We start from the raw sequence: 10249 nt of genomic DNA, 5'->3' as shown, positions 1-10249 counted from the left end.
CTCCTTGAGAAGTTGTTGTGACAGGATTAAAGGATAAAATGGTAGGAAGCAAGAATGGAGCTATCAGAGCAGGCTGTGAAATGCCAATTTTAGTCTTAAATCAATCAGTGAAGACATTTGCGACTGAATGGTGGGAATATAGTATTTTTCCATGAGAACCCCGTAGATGCCGGGCAGAAAAAATTCTTGCCACTAAGCTCTTTCCTTCAGCTTTATTAAATGCCTAGATTTGGTATTCAGTGAAATTCCTGACCTCTGCCCACTGAACCAATTTAGGTAGGAAGATTAACTGCATTAAAAGACATTCACACAAAGATAATATTCCGTGACATTTGGGTGCTTTTATTGAGGAAGAACATGATTAATATTACTACTCTCCTGCATAGCAGATATTTCAATAATTTGCAGTAAAGATTCACATATTTGGCAGTTTAACTCGTGTGAGACTTTCCAAAGAAACTATCAACTCAGCCACCCAAATTAAAAATAAGAGACTGACTTTTGTTTTTTTAAAAAGAAAGGGAGACTGTCTGGAGATGGAGGAATAGGATTCTATAAATACCTCATAAATTTAGATCCCTAGTCTCCCTTGTGAGTAATGGAATTAAAAATGAGTAGATGATCAATAAAGATCAGGCTGCTGTCTCCAAGATCAAATCCAATTCTGGTTTCACTTGCTGGTGATTTTATATTTATTTATTTCCCAGCTGATGTTGTTTGGGCTTAGTCTGAACTGCTTGAATTGTTCAGATTGCAAAACCTTAGCAACATGCATCATTTCAGAGGCTGTTCAATTGAGGTCATGTCCTCTCTGTGAATTTTATTAATATATATTGACAGATGATGACCTAAAACTCAAAATCTCTTCATCTTTGCTTATTGTATTCTCCTGTTAGATGGATAAGTGATGCTTCAGACGCTGCTTAATTGTGTTGATGGGCTTCTAGAGAGAAGCTGATTTGGCGGATAACTTACGTAGTAGTAAGCAGAGCTGCAAGTTTCCATCAGTCCATCAGTTGAACAACTAAGCCAGCAATTCTCAAACTTTGTATTACAAGAGAACTACCAGTGGGCATCAAGAAATATTATAAAAAAATGAGTCATGTGAACCCAAAATGTCCACCCACAGAGGTATCATAGTTTTCTATACAGAAACAGAAGAAAACAAGACAGTAAAATAAAACCTATTGAGATACAGTGGTACTTTGGGTTAAGAACTTAATTCGTTCTGGAGGTCCGTTCTTAACCTGAAGCACCACTTTAGCTAATGGGGCCTCCTGCTGCCGTGCCACTGCTGCGTGATTTCTGTTCTCATCCTGAAGCAAAGTTCTTAACCCGAGGTACTATTTCTGGGTTAGCAGAGTCTGTAACCTAAAGCGTCTGTAACCCAAGGTACCACTGTACAGTGGTACCTCATGTTAAGTACTTAATTCGTTCTGGAGGTCCGTTCTTAACCTGAAACTGTTCTTAACCTGAATCACCACTTTAGCTAATGGAGCCTCCCGCTGCTGCCGCACTGCCGGAGCACGATTTCTATTCTCATCCTGAAGCAAAGTTCTTAACCCGAGGTAATATTTCTGGGTTAGCGGAGTCTTTAACCTGAAGCGTATGTAACCCGAGGTACCACTGTATCTCAATAGGTTTTATTTTACTGTCTTGTTTTCTTCTGTTTACTTCTGTTTCTGTTTCTGTTTCTGTCCTTATCTTTCACCCTGTACACTTGCTGCAGTTTTCACAAAGGTATTCCCAACCTGCATACAGAGTTTGCACGGTGGATCTACATTTAACCATTCCTGGTCAGATTATGAGCTTTCTCAGAGGGTTGAACCAAGGAGCTATATAGTTTACATTGCCATCAGAAGTTACCTTTGCTGATTGACTGAACCTTTTATCAATTACAAATCTGGCCCCCCTTTCTCCTGTAGTTGATCCAAGAGTGTTGATCCAAGACTCATGCTTGTGGCAGTCACAACGGCTCCTTCCTCTTTTCCCCAGCCTAGCACTATTCTAAGATTTTTCAATAAAGGGATTCCTTTTTCTTTTTTCTTTAAAGGTAACAATAACACAGAATAAATGTTTGATTAGTTAAAGATGCCAGGAAACTGGACATCTAAAATCAACTCCCCTCTCAACCTGGTACCTTCCATAGGTTTCAGACTACAACTCCCATCTGCCCTACTCAGTACAAAGGTCATGGGGGATGGGAGTTGTAGTCTACAACATCTGGATGGTATCAAGATCTGTAAAGTTGCTCTAAATCTTATTAGATTAGGGTGAAATCTTCAAAGGCTCCAAGAACTCAAAATCAGGGGCAGATTTTCAGATCTGTCCCACATACATACAAAAATTTGAACAAGTTGAGGTTTTCTCTGCACTCCCCAGAGGCGGATTTAGGGGAGTGTGACCTGTTCGCCTACACTGGGCACCGAGAGGGTGCCGGAGGAGGCACTGCAACAATAACAAACAATGGAAGATGGGGGAATTTTGGTGTCGTGCAGGGCGCCATTGAATTTTTAAAGCCCAAGATCTGCCACCCATGTTCCAGTGAGAAGGGGGAAAGTGGGAATGCGGAGACACAAACAGTAGTTAAATTAATCTGAAAACATGGAGTGCTCCATTTGGCAATTTGGCAATAGCAGCTCTGCTACCAGACATCAAATACTCTAACCAAGTGGACAGGACCCCTTTCCCCAGTTCCAAATGTTGAAGTGTGCACTAATTTTCATTGGGTGGGAAAATATCCCCTCATAAATCCCTCCCTACCCTGTGCATTGCAATTTAGAGCTAGGGAGAAGAAAAAATGGATATACAGTGGTACCTCGGGTTACATACACTTCAGGTTACAGACTCTGCTAACCCAGAAATATTACCTCGGGTTAAGAACTTTGCTTCAGGATGAGAACAGAAATTGTGCTCTGGCGGCACGGCAGCAGCAGGAGGCCCCATTAGCTAAAGTAGTGCTTCAGGTTAAGAACAGTTTCAGGTTAAGTACGGACCTCCGGAACAAATTAAGTACTTAACCTGAGGTACCACTGTAAAATCAATGCTATTTGGAAAGGGAATGGTTAAAATGACAGAGTTGACAAACCAGAAATAAATAAAGAAATGGCTCCAATATGAGCCATTACTGACCAGAATAGCATCCATTTACACCACGGAGAAACTGTGCAGTTATTCCGTTTAGTTATGGGGGAAATGCATATTTTCTGAGCTCCGAAAATGAAATGGAAGTTGAATAGAGAAAACATGAGAGGGAGGTGTTTTGTGCACAAACTCCAGATATCCCATAAAAGCGGAGTAAATAAAACATAGCTATTCCATATTAATTCCAGCAGTGCGGAAGCACCCCCAGTCTCATCAAAACTTCTAGAGAGTGTCTAATATGGGGTGGTAAAGCATCTCATAAAAGTAATTGAAATGTGAGGTCGCTATGGTCTGATTATTCCTCAAGCAAGAGAAAGCAACATCACTTTGAATATGTGCGTAAGGATAATTTCCATTTGTTGTCCCATGTGCAGAACTGTATAAGGAGCAGATATTGACAAGCTCCTGTTAATTACTCATTTGCATCTTACTTCCTAATCAGGCTTTTGTCCCACTGGAATATCTGCCATCATTTAGCGCACGTCAAAACAAGATGAGCACATAGCTTCTCCAAGCAGTTAAATGCTCTTGACACAATAATGCAAATTTTTTATTATGCTTTAAGCCTTCATTCGCTCAGATCTGTGCTTCAAGGGAACAAAAGCCAGGAGCAACAGTGGGTGACGGCTCTGAGTCAGCTGTGTGGTTGAATGGACTCTCTTTGTTCTTCACGCTCCATGAAGGGGAAGGCACTATCACATTATTAAGCTCTACTGTTTCAGTTTAGTAGTCCATCACCTTATTTATTTATTATTTAATCATTGTTTAATAAGAGAATTAGGGCACTTCCAGACACCCTGTTTATTGAGCATTCATCCCAATTTCCTTGGAGGGAGATTAGCAGTGACACAGTGGCAAATTCAGACGTGCAAGGTCCCCTTGTGATAGTCACAACACAGCCACGCCCCTTCCAAGATTATACAATAGTCTTATAATTCTACAATAATAATTAAGCGGTCTTCAAACAGCAACTGGACATCTACCTGTTGGACATGTTCCTAGCTCCGTTTCCTGCAAAGCCCCACCAACTATGATTCTATAAGCCAGCATCTGGAGAAACCATTGGCGTCCTTTTTCCTTTTTCCTATGGCTCTGTTTTAAGCTGTGTGGCCAGTAGCCTGACAGACTGCTCAAAGCCAGATTGGAATTTGGTCAGGGGAGAAAAAAAGCTCACCCATCTTCCAGTGATGTTGAACAGGCATTGAAAGAAGTGAAAGGCAATGAGCTAAGGCAGGATGTGGTGTTGTTGTTGTTCCATTGCATTCCATATATCAGGCACATCCAACTTCCAAGAGACTACTCCCACTATAAAAAAAAAACTGGCAGTGATCTACCGATTGGGATTGGATTCACCAGAGTTGTTGAGCTTTTTGCGGGGGAGGATCAGCAAAAGCAAAAGTTTTTCCATATATAAGAACAATTTCAAATCCAGTACAGTGGTACCTCGAGTTACATATGCTTCAGGTTACAGACTCCGCTAACCCAGAAATAGTACCTTGGGTTAAGAACTTTGCTTCAGGATGAGAACAGAAATCGTGTAGCGACGACACAGCAGCAGGAGGCCCCATTAGCTAAAGTGGTCTTCAGGTTAAGAACAGTTTCAGGTTAAGAACGGACCTCCGGAATGAATTAAGTACTTAACCCGAGGTACCACTGTACATATGCCGATAGGGTTAAAGACAGCAGAGGACAACATGGTGGACCGGCTGCGTTCACTGGGCCTCGGTGACAGCTGTGTTGCCACTGGATATTGGGGGCGGGAAGCGGCGGGAAGGTCTTGCCGCTTCCCTACTTTTCTTCCAAGGTTGCAGCTGTTGGGCAGCTAGGTGAGCACTGCTGCCTCACTACACTGTTACTGGATAAACATCTCCACATAAAAGACTTCCTGAAGAAAGGAAGATAGAGGCAGCACCTGCCTGATATGCTACAGGAAAGAGTTCCAAAGGCTAGGAGCCACCACACTAAAGGCTCGGCTCCTATATTGTGTGGAACAGACCTCCTGATCGCATGACCTCTTCAGGAAGGCATAGATGGGGCGATGCTATATGTTAAGGTACCCTGGTCCCATACCCTATAGGATTCTTGCAGGTACTTTTTGGAATTGGGCAATCTTCACTGCTTCGGCCAGTCCTTGATGTACATAGACCTCAGTACAGTCCCTGTGGGACTTGTAGGAGTCAGGAGTTCTGAATTAAAGGACCTGTGCTCACTAACTTTCCACGCACAAGAAGAAAGTGTGCTAGAAATATTTAAGTGATGAAGCGGGTTCTTCATTGTAGGCTGTATTATTCTAGCTCTGGATTTCAGCTAGATCCCATTTGTGTTGAATGAATTCAGAGGCAGGCAGCAAAAAAACCCAAGTGGGCAGAAACACAACAGAACTCGTCAGATATGGCAGAATGGCTGCCGTATAAAAGAGGGCAAAGACTTGTTTGCTGCTGCCCTAGAGGGGCAGGGCTAGATCTAACGGGCTGAAGTTACTGGAAGTACACTTCACGTGAATGTTTTAATTTACTATTAACTCAACTCGTAGCATGTTCACATATAAACAGCAGAAGACACGACACAATAGCCTTTTCTTTTTCTTTTTTGTATTGCTGTGTAAACAACGAACCCAAACACAGCTGGAATTGCAAAGAAAGCATTTTCAAGTTACGAGGTCACAGCTTCCAGATAGGCCGTGAAGTTCAACACCTCTCTTTCGCTGGTTTAGTGCTGTTGTGGGATTTAGGGGTTTGTGCTGTGGCTGTTGTTGAGCTCTTATCAGTTTTACACTCTATATTAGCCCAATGTCAATACTAATTGTCCCTCATGTGAATTGCCAATTATAACAAGGTTGTTCTGTGGATAAATAATAATATTATTTAATGGAAAGACAAAAAGCGACCAGTAGACTTATTTCAATTTGCCTGGCACAATGGACTCAACTGCCCTCTATATTCTTGCATGTAGAAGTTATTTAAATGTTTTGACTGTTATCACAGGCCACTCAGGAAACAGGTAGCGTATAAATCAGATGGACCATAAACCTATGATCCTTCAGATGTTTTTGGACTCTAGTGCCCGCCAGCCAGCCTCTTATCCACATCAGATATTATTTTATTAAAAAGCTCACAAGGGGGAATCTGTGTGTATCTGTTGCTCCTTCGCATGCAAGCGTGCACAGACCTGGCTTTTCCCATTTTTGGCTGGGAATAGAGTTCGCCCCCTTTCGGTGATCAGCATATTCTGCCTGGAATACTCACCTGACCCATTTCATGATTGACACAAGTCTCTCTCTTCTCTCCCAGTGGCATGGGAGCGGGGAAGAGACACGTGGTTATGGATTGAAGGGATATAGGGTGGATCATGTGTACTGTTCCCTCATAATACCCATAGTCTGCCCATATCTCCATCCCATTTTGGCTGTTCTGCTGGCAGAACAACCCTACCAACATAATATTCCACTGCCATATTTTTCACAAGCAGCCAATCTTGTATTCCCCTGGCATAGCAGGGTCCCCGCTTAATCTTATAGGCCTGCAGTAGGAGGCCAAACTAGGTCCACTAGATCTCCCCATTTGATCCATTATGTGGTTTGGGTGCATTCACTCGTCCATCCCGACATAAAACATCAGGTGCAGGAGAAGGAAACGATGGCTACAATGGCACAGTGGTTCATTGTGTCTGCTGTTAACTAGAAGGCTGGTGGTTCGAGCCCACACAGGGATGGCTGCGAGCATGATTCCTGCTTTGCAGGGGCTGAACTAAATGACCCTCGTGGTCCCTTCCAACTCTACAGTTCTACGATTCTATGAATCGTGACCTGTAGAGCGTTGGCCATTTCTCAAACCGGTCCTCCAGTATGATCCCACTTCCCCACTTCTGCTAAAAGGCCCTAAGTCGGTGGATCTTGAGTATAGGATTATGTCCGAAATTGCTGCTTATAACCATTTTCAAAACCTCTGTGAGTAGGGGTGTGTTGTGTTTTAAATGTGATTTATGGAAATACTTTCAGAATACGCTTACTTTTTTTGTAAATCTCAAAATCGCATTCCAGTTGTAGCATTAAAAATTTAGTCTGTTTCAATTTGACCTCATCCTGGCTGTCATATAATGCAGCCCAGTATTTGTGTTAGAATGCAATTATACAGTACTACAAGAGATGGCCTATCGTTATTCAACACAGGATATTAAAATTATACTACAGACAGGCTCTGGTACCCTGTCCAAAAGGATTGCTTCCCTTTAAAAAAAAAACTGCATAAAATATTATTTCATTTTCTTGCTTGTTGCTGCACATTTTGCCCATGAATATCTGCAAGCAATAAAGGCAGATCCTTAAGAGCTCAGTGATTGTCCAACCACGGGGTGCCCCCTCTGCTTTGGGAAAGATAGGAAAGGACAAAGTGGACCTCAACAGCAAGACAGGGAGGGGCTTCCATTTCCTGGTATCTCTTCCTCTCTCTGTTGCTTCCTGCTTTTCAGGGAGGGTGGGGGCTACTAAAGTTTGGTGTCATTGTTTACACAAACATACTATATGTTATGTACTGAAGTTCTCACCCTGGGCCAGCAGGGGGATATTGTAGATAGTTTTCACTCAGGTCCACATATGCAAATAAAGGATTGAAAGTGACATTCAGTGATTGGCTATTTACAGAAAGTTGCTACTGTTGTGTTGTAGTGGAGCTCTATATAAGCAGCCTGGCTGAACCCTTCAGTTCAGTTCTGTTCTGGCCTATGAATAAACAAGAGCTGTTTGAAGAATCGCTGTGTCATCTGATATGTTCTCCCACAACTTAACATTATATGAGCTTATCATTTGGGTTTTTTAAAAAACATAGTGGGGAGAGGGAGGAGTTGTGCTATTAAAAGCTTTAAGTAAATTTTGCTAGGAGCACATTCACACAAATACAAGAACGCGCATATACGGTTAGATTTTTAAAAAGCATTAAATGACTTATAAATGTCTATACATGCACACAAATATACAGTGGTACCCCGCAAGACGAACGCCTCGCGAGACGAAAAACTCGCAAAACGAAAGGTTTTTTCGTTTTCGAGTTGCCTCGCAAGACGAATTTCCCTATGGGCTTGCTTCGCAAAACGAAGCTTGCCCCGGGGACAGCGGGTCTTCTCTTTTGAAGCAAGGGGCGGCCGGGAGATCGCTTCTCCCCACCGCCCCTTGCTTCAACACCTGCCCCAGCCACCCCGCTTCGGAACACTGCTCCGAAGCGGGGTGGGGGGGCGGGAGCACCTGCCCCAGCCGCCGGGCTTCGTAGCGCTGCTGCGAAGCCGGGCGGGGGGTGGGAACACCTGCCCCAGCCACCCCGCTTCGGAACGCTGCTCCGAAGCGGGGTGGGGGGGCGGGAACACCTTCTGAAGGCGGGCGGGGGGCGAAAGTCTTTGTCCCCCCCTGCCTGCCTTCCCAGGGGCTTTTAAATCGCCCCGGACAGCGGAGAAGTCCTCCGCTGTCCGGGGCGATTTTAAAATGCCGCCCGCCAGCATTTTAAGATCGCCCGGACAGCGGAGAAGTCCTCTGCTGTCCCAGGGTTTTTTAAAATGCTGGGGGTGAGAAGAAAAGCCCTTGTCCCCCCCCCCCAGCCTTCAGAAGAGGTCCGGGGACAGACTGTCCCCGGACCTGGTCTGAAGGCGGTTTCCCTAGGAACGCATTAATTGATTTTCAATGCATTCCTATGGGAAACCGTGCATCGCAAGACGAAAAAACCGCAAGACGAAGAGACTTGCGGAACGAATTAATTTCGTCTTGCGAGGCACCACTGTAGTACATAAGCATAACTCCCCAAGCAGAGTAAAAGAAATAATCAGGATCATCATGCTGCCCTCTAGTGACAAATGCTTGCACCACACATCTTAATTCAAGACCTGCAATTCTACGTAACGGCATATGGTGAATGAATTAAAAACATCTTTCAGAAGAGACCCTGAAGTTAGCCTGCACTATACATGGTAGACTAAAGCCGTTTGAGGTTTCAGATTTCAAGATGTTCTGCCAGTAGCATTGTAAAACATGTCTTCCATTCAACATTCATCTTAAAAATAACACAGACAGCTATGTATATAATTCAAGATTATGAGCACTGGGGGTGGAAACCAGAATTGCATTCCCTCAGCAGGAGGATCACCTACTCCTTTGTCAAAGGAAATGGGCATCATTTTCTAAATGTGTAGAATTCGTTTATTCTAATGACCCATGTCTTTACCTAACAGCAGCCTCTGCAACACAACACATTGCAAGATTATAAGATAGCTCCTGCTGCTTTATCCACACCCTCCAACATTTCTCTGATGAAAACAGAAACATCTGCTCCATAGCAATAATAACAATGGTAATGATAGTTTTATCATTTATATCCCACCCATCTGACTGGGCAGCCTCAGCCATGCTAGGCAGCTTCCAACATATATAAAAATATAGTAAAACATTGAACATAAAGAAAACACTTCCCTATACTGGGTGTCTTCTAAAGGTTGTATCGTTACTTCTCTCCTTTGCTCAGGGGTCACATAACTCCATACCCTCCAACATTTATCTGATGCAAATAGCAACATCCTAAGGAAAAGCGGGACATTCCAGAATCAAATAAAAAACTGGGACGGTTTCTATAAATCTGTGACAAGCTATGCACTTTTGTAAACCAATAAAAATAAAATAAAAACAAAAAAACCCTTCCATATGCAGGTGAAACATGCTTCAGAGCCAGAGGAGAGCTCACAAGAGTTTGGATACACAGGAACTCCAAAGAAAGACTCCCAAACCTTTAACAATTTATTAAAGAAGGGTACAAACTTACAGCAAAGGTCCAATGGTTCCTGGCTCACTCCTGCTCACAGTATTCCATGAGACAGACGCCACAGCAAGAAGAAAGCTTGTCCACACCTAACTAAACATACATACAACCTTTATAGGGCCAGGCAGGCTACATCACAAGGGAACACAGGTGGCTGGTATCAACCATTACCTCCCCCTTCAGCTACAAATCAAAGCTCGTGAAACACATGGGCTCAACGCTACAGCTGCTACCAATTAGGCAGGGATCTTGACATTAATATGCTGCTTCCAGACCAGCAAGCCTTTTGAGGTCAACACAAGAGGGCTGTCTTC

The sequence above is a fragment of the Podarcis bocagei genome (genome assembly GCF_964188305.1).
Source record: "Podarcis bocagei genome assembly, chromosome: 3".
NCBI lineage: Eukaryota > Metazoa > Chordata > Lepidosauria > Squamata > Lacertidae > Podarcis > Podarcis bocagei.
The sequence above is the reverse complement of the archived record's forward strand: the minus strand, read 5'-3'. Positions refer to the sequence as shown.